We start from the raw sequence: 14,449 nt of genomic DNA on the forward strand, positions 1-14,449 counted from the left end.
TTTTTTTTTTTTTTTTTTTAAAGAAAATATGAACAGGCGTTCGCGAGCGTGCGATAAATTATTGCGAAGAATGCGACGAGTATTGGAAATTAATTTGTATGAAATACTTCTTGATATCGAAATTACAAATTAAATTAAACGTGAAACTAACAACGATTTGAAATTAGAATTGAACGAGAAACGAAATTGAACGACCGTAGGTGTTTATAACATTGCACTGTGAATTATTGCTTCGTCCTTGATCTCTCCCTCCTCCCAAAGAAAAAAAGACAACTGATGTCCGAGCCTTTCGAAACGCGAGCATTGCAATTTACACAGACGGCGGCGGTTACAATCGGCGGAACAGCGAACTCGCGAACTTGGCCAAACAAACGAAGAGGAAAGAGGCCGTGGAGAGCGAGGGAGAGCAAAACGGCAAGCAAAAGCAAAAGCAAAAGGGTTGAACCATCCGCGGAGGATGGCGAGAATCTCTCCGCCATAAAGATTCGTATCGCTCTGGAAACGTCGAGCTGTGCTCCTCTCCTCTCTTCCGTCTGTCTGTTTCTCTCTCTCTCTCTCTCTCTCTCTCTTTCTTCGTTCCACTCGTCTTCGTTTCACCATCGCGGATCATCCCTGACGCGGTGCAAAGGGGGCGGACACGAGGGCAGTGGGCGTCCCTTTTCGAGATTTACGACGATTTAATCGTACAATTAATCTAACACCTTGTTGCAACAACACCTCGTACCGCGCGTATCTCTCCGTTACCGCGCCGACTCTCCACGATTCCAGGAGAAAAAAATTCCAGCCGTCCGCTCCGGGAAGGATGAAAGAAAGACCGGAGGGAGAGCGAGCGAGGAACCGGTGGACGGATCGGCCGGAGAAGAGAAGGCCCAGGCCTAGGCCCTCTTTCCGGCCGATCTATCGTGGCTGAATCGCTGGCAGAAAAGGAGCACCGCGCCGCGTTAAAGGGGAGTAACTGGCCCGAGCGATCGGAGCGAAGGGTGTAGGTTAGAGGGGACGAAGAACGGAAATGGAGGAGTTGACGTTGAGGGAAGAGAGACGGAGAGGGATTTCTTTTAGGCCGCGGATAGAGCAGTGGTGCGCAAAATTCATTTTTAACGTGTCGCGATTACGAAACTCGTGTTAGATATGTACACTTTTACGCTAGATATTAGATATTTTATTATTGTGTTGGCTATTTTTATTGTAAGTACAAGCACCAACATTGTGTCTAGTATAGCGTTTGTATTTAGGTCCATGCAGCTTTCGTATACATTTAAATTTAAGACGATCATCGTTCAACAGATGCTTTTAGATTGAAAAACACATAAAGAAGACGTTTGGAAAAAGTATCGATATTGTGTCTAGTATAGCGTTTGTATTTAATTAGGTCCATGCAGCTTTCGTATACATTTAAATTTAAGACGATCATCGTTCAACAGATGCTTTTAGAGTGAAAAACACGTAGGAAATATTTTAAGAATTATACTCGGTTTGGGCTGTACATTTAGGCCCTAGGTAATCAGCTTTTACTTTAATTGCCCGTTAAAATCATATTTAGAATGTCTCAGTTTTATGACGACTGTAATGTACATTGCAGCTTTAGTGTTTCTCTGCAATATTTCAACTTAACTTGACCACCTTGACTACCTCTTACATGGCAGGGAAAACAATTAATGTGGTAACCGCTTCTTGGAACGAACGATTAATTTTACCATTAACGAGAATCCTTTCTCAAACACTTGAAATTTCATTTCAAGCGTCTTCTTTCTGTAAATTAATGCTTAATTTATCTCTCGTGTAATCGTACATCTGAGAATTTTAGCGATCTCTCGATAAGCATATTAATTATCATGATTTTTCAATTAGCTCCAAGAGGAAAGAACTCTTGGCGAGAAGAAATTTTACTTAATTAAACTGGCGTAACGTAAATCATTCGATTAATTAATATAAAATGACGAACACTTCCGATATACTTATTTCTTAACTCTCAATTGATATCACTGGAAGCTGTAAAAATTTAGGTTACACGTTATTTAATTTTGACTAGATTCTAATCAATTTTATTATCAATCTCCATCGGAGAAGATGCAAAATACAAAGTAATAATTAAATTTACATTTAAATTCGATTTAAATTGAAAAGTATAATTACAATTGAATTGAACTTGAATGAACTTTTGTGATATAATACTATGGTCATCTGCGACCACCACGATGTCACTTGAGAGTTAAACAGCTTTCTTACTCCGTACGCCGTTGTATATTCAAAAGAATAGAATGTAACCAAACGCGGAAGCAGATACTTGAAATTACTTTCCAAATCCGAAGGAGCAGTGGTTCCAAAGATTTATGCAGGTCACGCGGGGCCAATGATTGCGCATCACTGATCCATAGGGTAGTCGGTATTTTTACGAAAAAAACGCGCGCGCGCGAAGGCACGTATAGTTACGTGGAATAAATGAATCCTCCAGTTATTTTATCGGGTCGCCATTGTTTTGCGATCTGAGAGCGGTCCCGTGGCCGACACTCTTAAGCAGATGTAATTTAAACGTGGATGTGTTTCGCTTCGGATAGGGAAAAATCGGTATCGTGCCTGTTTTAACGCTCCGTTCGCGATAACGAGTCGATAGAAGAGGCGAACCTAAAAATGATTAGCCACTGATATCACCCGTGGGCATCGTGTACTGTTCTTCTTTGCTACACGTGTACTCTCTTGGATAAATTTATAGATTTCGTTTTTGTCGGAAGGGACGGGCATGGAAACTTAAATGGCCATTTCCTGATGTTAATCGGTTATCATCGCGATTTTACTATTTTCTTAATTTAAGAAAGTGGGACATTTTTGTCCATTTATTGGTACTATTGGACCATTGTACTTCATCTATCTATGGACGAAACTTGCAATTTTCAAACCGGTTTTTCTATTTTATTCTTCTGTTGTTCTAACTCGAAAAATCGAAACAGTTGAAAATTGAATTATATTGTTAATTAAATGATGCAACTTTATCTCCACTGTATCTTAATATTAATAATATGCATATATAATAATATAACATTAAACTTAATATTAATAATATGCATATATACTAATATAGCAATATTATTATTAATATTAATAATATGCATATACACTAATATAGGAATATTATTATTAATATTAATAATATGCATATACACGAATATAGCAATATTATTATTAATATTAATAATATGCATATACACGAATATAGCAATATTATTATTAATATTAATAATATGCATATATACTAATATAACATTAATGTTAATATTAATAACATACATATATACTAATATAATATTAATGTTAATATTAATAATATGCATATATAATAATATAACATCAATCTTAATATTAATAATATGCATATATACTAATATAACACGAATCTTAATATTAATCATATGCATATATACTAATATAACAATATGATATAATAATTTTCCTACTTAAGCAAGTAGAAATCGAAACATGGAAATTACAGCAAACATTTTCCAAATCATTTACTAAACCGGACTTCATTTTCAATACAATATAACGACGCAACAATTTTCCCAAAACCTTAGAGTTCCTATTCGCTGTACCTCGACGCAAATCAAAATAATATACTAATATAATACAATGCAATGCAGATTAACTGTTCTACTTCAACGATCCGAACTAAAGAATCGAAGCGGCTGAAAATTAGATCATATTACGATCGATGTTACGCTGATCGATGGAGGAACGCTGAATAACGGACGCGAATCGGCGAAAATTCCAGGCACGTAGACAAGCGTGGAACCACGCGAGATGCTGCACCTGCGGGGTCGGTTTTGCGAGCCCCGGAGGAGCCGCGAGTAGAAGCCGATCCACGGCGTTGTTCCCCGCCGATATAGAGACTGCCGTGCGCGCCGGGGACACCCCCGCAAAACGAACGGATCGCGCGTGTGTCCGTACGACCAAGGACAACAACATTCTCCGCAAAACTAATTGCCAGGTAAGTATATACGAGCGACGAGACCGGCCGAGCGCGGCCCGAACACGCGCCGATACACCTTCACGTGAACCTCGCGACGCTGCACGTACCGCGGCGGAGGCGCAAACGAGAGGAACGTGGACGAACAATGAGATGCGAGCCAGAGATAGGACCAGCGGGGAGGAACTGGGTGAGAGAGGAACAAGGAAAAACCGGCGTCCAGGCCCGGGGATTCGTCGCGAATGGGAGAATGGAAAGACGCGCGAGAAGGGAAAATTTGGAGAGAATGAGAGTTGAGAAGTATTTGAGATGTTTGACGGAGGAATTTCGTGGAGTTGATGGAAGTTGAGGGAAAGACAGAACGATAAAGGGAACGAGCTCTGAGATTCATGGAAGAGTTCGTAGAATTGTAACATATTCATCTTTGATGTCTCGATCGAAATGTTTGGGAAAGGTGAGATAAAATAGAGTGGAGAGGAAGTATTTGAAATATTTACAATGGAATTTATAAGATAAAATTGATGCATAGTTGGGGAAAATAAATTAAGATAGATGGAAAATTTATTAATGGAACGATAGAAAGAACAAGTTAGATAAATTTGAAGGAAACAAGTTAAAATACAGTGAAAAGAAAGTATTTATAGTACCATTTGTAGAATAAAATTGATCTAAAAATGAAAAGACAGAATTGAAAAAAATGTGAAAAGAATGAGGTAAAAATACAAGAATGAGAATTGATAACTTAATTAAATTTAAAGAGTATTAAATATATTCGGAAAAGTTAAAGACGAATTCTTCGGAGGAAATAAATAAGGGAAGAACTCGAACGTTCAATACGAAATATTAAGGCAGAAGATAAGAAAGAATGGCGAAATTGATAAAAAGCAAAATTAAGTATGAAGATAAATTATATGAAAAAGATAGAGCATAACAAATGAAGAAAGAGAAAGATAGAATATTGAAATGGAAAAATTTAGAAAAACGCGACAGTGACAGAAAAATGACAAAGAGGTGAAAATCTTGTAGAAGCAAATGAAAGGAACAAACAAAGTAACGATGGAAATGACTAATCAAATAACAATTACAACAGGACAGAAGGTGAAACGAAACACATCGAGAATAAAATTTAGAACAACGCTAAAACAGTGTCCAATTTCGTCAAATTAACTTATTAATAGCAATAAATTCTTAATAATATAATTTTTAATTATTGGGAGATCATTTCAAAGGTACAGAGTATAAAGAAGACACATTGAAAATAAAAATTAGAAGAATCGTAAAACAAGTCGTGCCTTCGTCAGACGTAATTAATTAGCATTGAATTTTTAAGACTAAGGAAATCAATAACGCGCGGACGAAGATGAAGTAAATTTGTACGGGAAAACTGAGAGGGAAAGGTACGAAGTGACTGAGAAAGAGAAAGAGAAAGAACAAAGAGAGAATGAGTGAAGGTGGGGGAGGAAAGAGAGAGGTATAGCCTGTATAGCATAGAATTTATTGCAGGGACCGGGTTGGAGTCTCGTTGAGGAGCAACACAGAGAAAGGGATACTCGTACGAGAGCGCATAATTTATGCTCTCATTATGCGACAACCAAGATTCATTACGGCCAACAAGCATTGTCGCGCCGATTCGGAGATCGATCGTGGCTCGGTAAGTAAATACACGAACGATGATCGGATACCGGTATTATTTTGCGTAAAATAATCTGATCGTATGAATAAACGAACCAAGCAGTGTTATTAGATACACCCTTCGAACTAGAAGACCAATGCGAAGTATCAAAATTCCAAGGTTCTCTGGAAAATTAGCATAATGGCGCAATATCGGAAGACACAGCACTTGGAATCCCTCTTGAGAAAATCACTTTCGAGTTTTACCAAGTGAAAAATCCTCGTTTCAGATCTTTTAGACAATTTAAAAATATTTTATCCGAAACGTTTATCGATTTCTAGCGGAAAAAACTTATTTAAATTGCAATTTTTTCTTCCTCCATCGCATCGTACTGTTTCGTGCTATTGCTGTTGTAAATATAATGTTGAACATTCTACGTAACATTTGTCTAACATCATGAAAAGCCGAGCATCGTCTTAACATTGGGATGCTCAATCTTAAAAACGTTTATGCATGCCATGATGTTACATTTATATCTTTCCATTTATATAAAAAATTGTTACACCAAAACTTATTTACTTATTTTTGCGATTAAGTATGGATCGATAGAAATTTTCCTAAATGAAATGAAAGAATCGTGATAATAAAAATTAATAAAATATCAATAGGTACCATGATAAGACCGTTGGTATTTCATTTGCAAAATGTGAAACAGATAGTAGCATGATCAAGTGAAATGAATAAACTGATCGATCGATAACTACTAATGTGAGAAGAAGGAGAGATACTTTATTTAAACAACGCTCAATTTGCCTAGACTATACTGTAATTGTTAATAGTCAGTAATGAATATCTGAGTGGAAAGAATATTGAACTCCAGTACGATTCGCACCTTTGTTCTATCGGTGAAAGAGAAAGGACTCCGTACTACCGAGCTGCAATTATCGCCTTTCTTTGGATTATCCACTGGCCTTGAGACGTACATTGTACCCTTTACAAACGCGTTACTTGGCCGTTGAAGCGCGATTAATAAATTGTAACTTTACGAGTGATATTTCGAAATCGAAGTATTCGTCTGTATTAAAATTGTTTTTTTTTTTTTATTTTCGTATAGTTTGCAAGTTAACACTAGCACAACGAGCAATCTTTTACATTTACATCCATTATACCTTCGTTTATAACGAAATTATTTTTGATCGTCATTTGTAATTGAAGAAAAATATGTTTGTAGAATGTTAATATTGTGGCAGACGAGTTTCCTTTTTTTTGTAGGACCGAAGTAAATTTACATTCCATCAACATTTTCCTCGACCACCACATAATTAAATGAAGAAACTATACAAGCATATGTTTTATCTTATTTACTTTTACTTTCTAATTCTTTTCTTTTTCTAAAGATCCAGTCTTCCTCATAATCATTTAGTTTCTAGTATTATTTTAACAGTAAACAATTCCCATAATATTATAATAAATTTACACTTGATTCATATTTCTTTTCAATCAAGTTTTTATTACTAAATTCTATTTTTTGTGTTCCAATATATTCTAATATATATATATATATAAAATAAATATAAAAAATATAATATATCTTAAATAAATAAAATAATAATATATACTATATTAAATATATAAAATAATAATATATACTATATTAAATATATAAAATAATAATATATACTATATTAAATATATAAAATATATATATATTAAATAATAAAATAAATAAAAAATATATATATACGGGAAGAAGTTTCAAGGATCTTTCAATATTTTTCCATCGTTATGTCTCCCATGTAGATAATATGTATTATATTAAATATATTAAACGACAATTAATATATTATAAATTATATATAATATTAAATATATATTAAATAATAAAATAAATAAAAAATATATATATACGGGAAGAAGTTTCAAGGATCTTTCAATATTTTTCCATCGTTATGTCTCCCATGTAGATTCTAGTTTCATGAAATAGTTTCAAGAAATCCAAATGGCTAACGAAACTTGCATTTAAATTGCATTTGAAATTGAAAACCTTTCGATTTTACTAAAAAAGCACGTAAAGTGAAAATCGCTCGAGTGCTCCTAATTCAACGGCTACTGCCCATGCGTTTGTAAGTACAACGGAGCAAGAGATCACCGATAAGTATCGAGCAATGATTAAACGGTCTCTCCTCGTTTGCTTTTGTTCGTTTTCGCGTAATGATATCTTGGAAACGCGTACGGTGCCACGGCCGAGCTATCGGAACCACGATTTTCACTTATCCTTGCATTCCAGCAGCACGCGTGTACCTGATTTATCTGCGTCTGCAACGGTGTCCCCGTTGGCCACGAAAAAGAGATATTCAATTTATCTCGTGGACGAGCCGCGAGAAACATTCAATTATCGACTACGAACGATCCGAACGTGTGCTTAACGCTTTATCTCGATGCCTGTGCGCGACCTCGGAAATACGCCTGCCGCCATTTTAATATCGTTCCCATTCTTCGTGATCGTAAATCGAGCCTGTCGTACGATAATTAATAAACGCGCGTCACACGCATTTAATTCAAACAGGCGACAAAGGAGGATTTCGAGGAAAGAAAACTGAGAAAGAAGAATCTGAAATTTTCTACGATCTCCAGATACTGTAGAAAATTTCTATTGTAGAAAATATTAGATCAAATTATCTCCAAGATGTATGCTCACTTTTGGCTCTCGCTATATATAATATATTCAAGACAAAAAATTTCCTCGCGTTTAATAGCTGTCAATTGCAAAGCCATCCGAGACGATTAATCTCTATCGTTTTTATCCATCTCGCGATTCCGTGTATCTCATCTTTCTATCGAAAGAAGGTTAATCTCACCTCCCCGTTTCTCTCGAGATTCCCACTTTATCGTCTTAACCCTTTAACCTCTTGGTTAATTCTGTCCGCGTCGATGCTGCAGTTTTGTTTCTCCTTCGTTTCCTCGCTCGTTCGTTGTTTCTTTCGTGCGAGAATATTTTGGACAATTATCCGAGTTTCAAAGCAGACGAAAGTATAGTTGAATGTCAGCACTTCGTGAGAAAGCAAGTTGAATCGTTTCACGATTAATTTTCTTACATTTCTAAGTAAGTAAAAATTGAAATCAGTAGCTGTTAGATTTGTATTTGTGACGTGAATTTTTAAATTGAAACCTGCATTTTTGACTTCAATTCATCAAGATCTGCCAGATCATCGAGAAAGTGTATAAGTTTGTAGTCCTCTAAAGTAAAATTTATCTAAATAATTATTACATATAATTTTTAACAATTAAAAAAATAATAGCATATAAACATTTAAACAGAGCATACTGTGCTAAAAGTAATGTATAATTTTATGCCAAAATTTAATTTCAATTCTAACCAGTAGAAATATTGTAACCCTGTTATACATGTATATACATATTTTATTATAATGCACACACTATTATTATAAAATTTTCTACTTATTTGTTGATTCTTTATACAGCGTAATTTTTAACAATTCTAATACTAAACTCAACAATAATTTATGAAGAATGCACGCAATAATAATAATTTTAGTGTGTAATATAATAAGATTTTCTATTTCTCAAATAGAATAAGGTGTAGAAAGCCTTGAAGGCCTCGAACTTCGGCACAACAACACGAACGCGGTGTTTATGTTTATCTTCATTATCGTGCCTGTTGGGATAAGTTCACTTCATCGCCTGCTATTTCCTCAATTGTTAGACGAGACGCGTCGCGGAGAGTTATTCGGCTGTCGACTTTCGTGATCAACACGCGTTACGCCACATTAGGTTTGTAATATTTTCTAACCTATCGGTATCTCTTCAGTGGCGTTGCTTCTTCGACACTCTTTTACTTTCATTTAATATACCTCATTAATAGTACCATTTTACGTGTGTATTTAACGATTAACGCTGCTCTAAAGCCAAGAATGTAAGAATCTTTCATTACCTTCAGCTTAAGATTTTCCTTTGCTTTTAAACATAAATTCTAATCTTTAATGTTACAGATTTTCTACATTCTCCACTTCATCTGATCTTCTAAGGATGTTACGATGTTTCAAAAGTTAAAAATGTAAGTATTTATACTTTAGCATGTTGCAGCTTGAATTCTGTCCCCTCTGTAATTTCCGTTGAAATCGAATGTAAAATTATTATTGTAAAATAGAAACACTTTAAATTATTAGCCCCAATTTCTATCATTATTAAATCTAAATTTTCACAAATCACACTGTGTCTGTAAAAACAAATTGCTTTATGTTTTTCAAGAAATTTTTCACGGCGTTCACTTCCACCATGGGATTCTCAGTGATATCTACTTGATGAGGATCTTCATGACAACTTTCTCTGCAGCATCGATGATAACGTTTTTCGCAGTGAGTTACATGCATTTTTGTTCTCCAGTCACTCAATCATGTCACCGAATCGGCACGAGTGACTGGTTATATGTACGTAGAATCTTTGATGAGCATAGTGATCGCGAATAAATTTTTTATGTATTAGATAAGGATAGGGCTTCTCGCGATTTTAAGAATTAATTTCAATATAAATGTTTGCAAAAGTAAAATATCCATATGAATAGATAAATTATAAATATTTCTGAATAATTATTGTTAAAACGAGTAATTAATTTGTAAGCGTATGGAAAATATTTCAAAATATTCAAATATTTTAAAGATCATGCTTCCTGCGCATTCACTGCTTGATCAACTTCTATCGTTTTACTTGTAGTTCCCCAATTCACCGTCGTTTAGCGTAGAGTGCGCTAATAAAACACTGATTTCTAGTATGTCGGTATTTCAGATGTTATTATTAATTGTTAAACTTCAGCAGATCGAAGTAAAAGGCAAACAAAGATTATTTACTTTGAAATTAACAATTTGAATGGAATTTTGACTGGAAACGTTGGTTCGCAAAATCGCAGAAAATCCGAGGTATCGTCAAGTTTCGCAAAGACATTCAGCACGAGCAACTCCTTACGCGCGTGGTTCGTTTATTCTGTATTCTCGAGCCTCCTTTTATACCTTATTACCTCGGCATAGACACGTTCACCGATCTTTCTCCCTGCCCTTTCTAACAACCTTGTCCTGCGAGAATGTAATCGGTCCCAAGGATGCGGCGGACCCGAAGAAGAAGAAGAGGTCGATAGGTTAAAGAGGTTAAGAAAGATAGAACTAATTGCTCGCCGAATAATTTCTCATAGAAGTTCATACAGTGATAGGGAACGAATAAAAATTACGTAGCTCGTGGAGAAATAAGTAAATGATATGAGGGAATTCAATCTCGCTCGTTGTCTTTTAATTCATTCTAGAATAACTTCAACTTATATGTATATGTGCTATAATTTTCAATTTATAATAATAATAATTTCATAATTATAATAATTTATAGTAATAATAATTTTCAACTTTGAACAACGCGCAATCGTTTGTTGCAATCGTGTAAACTCATATATTTGAATATTTATCGTAGAAAAATATTCAAATACAATTGTTTACGAAAGTATCCGATAGAATTTATATGCATTATATATATATAATATTTCGAAATTTTATTAACACTGTTACAAGACCCGACTGCTATAACTCTATCGGTCAAATCTACAACAATCTTATATATATATATATAAATTGCAAAATATTCATTCCAAGTATATATTTCTCGATTTAAATATAAAATATTTATTCGATTGGTCACTATATTAATAATTTTTAATTATTTATTAACTATTTAATATTTATTGTGTGCTTGAAAAGGATATTCTAATTTTGTTTTAATTGGTTTGTTTAATTGGAATAATGGTCTCTAATTTGACCAATATAATTTCAAAATGTTTTATATAACACATATATATTATAATATATTCATAGAAAAGAGTATTATCAGCATATCATTATCTGTCTTGTGAAAGTTCGTTTCATTAAATTGAATTTTCAGTAAAAATCGTTATTTAAATATTCTTAATTATTTCTATCTAACCGAATTTTATAAATTAAATCGATACAGTGAAAATCATTTATAAAGGGCCATATATCAGAAAGCATTGGCTATTTAGAAGTCTGGACACGAAAAGAATTGGTTTCTTATTATGGACTGAAATTTATGAGTATGATTCGTGGTTTTCGAGACCTATCACACAAATTAGTAAAACCAGCAAATAATTAACAATGCAAATTGAGCAGCTACTGTAATCGATTTCGTCGTTTCCAAAAATAGCATTATTAAATATTAACGTTTGCAGCATTCTTGATATTGTTCGTAATAATTTTGAGAACGAGTTTCTTAGTCAGCTTCGGCATAAAAAGTGACAATTAATATGATAATTTGATACATTGCTAATTTGCCACAAAAATAATGAACAATTTAGTAGACAAAGTCCTTGCTTACACAGCGATTGTAATATATGAGCATAGACAGCATTCGTAATTCTGCAAATTTCAAGTTTATCAAAGGTAAATAAATATCATCGTTACACGTTATATCAATTAAACTAATCTAATTATTAGACCATGGATTTCCTTACATTTATAAACAGTTTTAATGTACAAAGTTACATAAAAGACATAATATGAAAAAATATGTAAAGCATCCGAAATACAGCTTTCTTAATTAATCGTAAGACGATTTTCCATCTTTTTTTTTTACTATGTTCATAGAAATATAAATTTGCATAAAAATTCACAGTCCACCAATTATAATACTTTTCTACCACGGCAAGAACAGAGTTTTAAAAAAAGATACGAATATATTTAATTAACGAAAGAAAACGAGCGACGAGGTTCGCCGTCGTGCACGCAGTGACCTTTCGATTCGAGTCTGACCACCGCACGAATTGGGAAAAGGAGGAGGTCGAAGGTTAAAGGGACTAAGAAACCAAGTACCAATGCCTCGCGCTACGGAATTTACCTGGATATTCTCAGTAGAAAAAGTTAAAGCAAATTTCCTCCCGCCAACATCCCAATCCCACACCTACTAGCTTCAACGACCAAAGCGGAAAGAGAAGAACGGAACAGAATTTGGACTACGACAAATAGAACCAAAATACACGACATAGCACACCATTTCTACCAAAAAAATGCCAAACAACAATATAAGCAGAAAAGAAAGGATAGCTATGACTAGACTTCGAATCGGACACTCCAAGATCACACACGAATACCTCCTAAACAGAACCATCTTTCTGCAACACCTGCAACCAACAAATCACCACGCAACACCTGCTACATGAATGCAGAAAATACCGAAACCTAAGAAGTAAATACGGATTAAGCCAAAACACCGCTCTAACCTGCCAGAAACAACAAAAAAACGTTATCAATTACCTAAAGGAGACCCGAACTACTAGACCAGATATAAAGAGAAAATTCCAGCACGTCGCTAAAGACCTCGTAATCGATGCGACTCTAAACTCCCATATAAAAAAAGAAAAAAGTTTCCTCCCTTTTTTTCGGCAATTTTTAAAGACGACGTAAAATAGCGCTCATTTAAAACAGGATCACGTTAAAAATGAACGAGGCTGCAAAAAATATCGTAGATGACCGTTCTCATCGAAGGTGATCGAAGGAATTTCACAAGCACCGAGTTTTTTCCATCGAGTTTCGTCGAGTGTTTATTGATCATTCTTTCGAATTTATTGCCTCATTAAGAATTCTTAATTGTATCACAGATAGTTTTATTATGTCTACAAGGCAGGTTGGTTAGAGATGGAATCGAGTACTACTCGAAAGTAGGTTCGAGCCTTTGGATTTGATATTTTTTCAAATATTTCCAATAGTATTTCCAAATGTACTTGATGATCTGAACGGAATAGTCTCGTATGTTTGATCGGAAGTAGAATTTTCATGCGTTTGCTGAATTGCATATAATAATCATAATCTGAAAGAATAATCGATCGAAAAGAAACAATCCTGTAACAGTCTCAGAAATACAAATTTGCGTAAAATTCTCAGTTTATTGGTGAGTTCTTTTGGAAACAGAAGTAGCTCGAATATCGAGAATAAAATTAATAAATAATTGAATAAAATTGGGATCAAGTACTTCACAAACACATTCAAATGGCTTCAAGAAGCTCAAGCTTGCGAGACGAAAACTCGGATATTGACTTGACTCGGATTCGTAAATACATATTAAACTTGGTCCCACTCTTAGCTTTGGTTGGTACTGCAACAATCGTAGCAGATGATCATTACGAATAGTCGCAAACTTCCAAAGCCAACTCGACGAAAGACTCTCCGCGTTCTACCATCGTGGAACTTTTGAATAGAAATGATCTCGTCAACCGAGGCTAATTGCGGCGGAAAAGACGTGGAACCGAAAGGGTGGAAGGTGCAAACCGAGTACGTCCAACGAGAGCTCTATCGTGGAAACTATCGGTCGTCGTTGGGCGACGCCTGTAATCTAGGGCCGTAACCACTTGCTCTCGGAATCGACGGAGACGACGAGAGAGGGTGGAGATGGGGGGGGGGAGGTAAAAAAAACAGGCAGAAAATGAAATACGGATTACAGTGGTTGGCCGAACCACGATAATGACGGGTAATGACGACCTCGGCCAGTACCCTTCGCTACCACGCCGCTGTCCGGATCAGATTTGCCATTTTTTCGCGCCCGCCCCCGCTCTCGACTCTCTCTCTCTCTTTCTTTTTTCTTTCTCTTTCTGTCTCTCTTCTGTCGTCGATGGACAAGCAATTTTCGTACAGAGTTACTATCCCTTGTCGTCGATCAGCCTCGTTCCGCTGCTATAAAGTTACCATTTGTCCTCAATGTCTGTCGTCGATTTAACGCGCGTTTTCACGCTAAATTACCCCTCGTTTTAGCGATATACTGCTTGATTTTCTGTTTTTCTCTTTTTCTTTTTTTTTTTTTTTTTTTTTTTTTGGTTT

At 35.1% G+C, this 14,449-nt stretch overlaps 1 protein-coding gene across 1 annotated transcript in view; it reads left to right on the plus strand.

Moving 5' to 3' along the window:
- LOC122527769 (DNA-binding protein D-ETS-4-like) overlaps positions 1-14,449 on the plus strand; it is a 48,164-nt gene that overhangs the window by 26,025 nt on the left and 7,690 nt on the right. Inside the window, exons 5-6 of the transcript XR_006306408.1 lie at positions 9,581-9,645; positions 9,840-9,946. The gene's annotated coding sequence lies outside the window, so the exon portion shown is untranslated. The remainder of the gene's footprint in view (positions 1-9,580; positions 9,646-9,839; positions 9,947-14,449) is intronic.

Source organism: Frieseomelitta varia, unplaced genomic scaffold (genome assembly GCF_011392965.1).
Source record: "Frieseomelitta varia isolate USP_RPSP 00005682 unplaced genomic scaffold, Fvar_1.2 scaffold_231, whole genome shotgun sequence".
Lineage (NCBI taxonomy): Eukaryota > Metazoa > Arthropoda > Insecta > Hymenoptera > Apidae > Frieseomelitta > Frieseomelitta varia.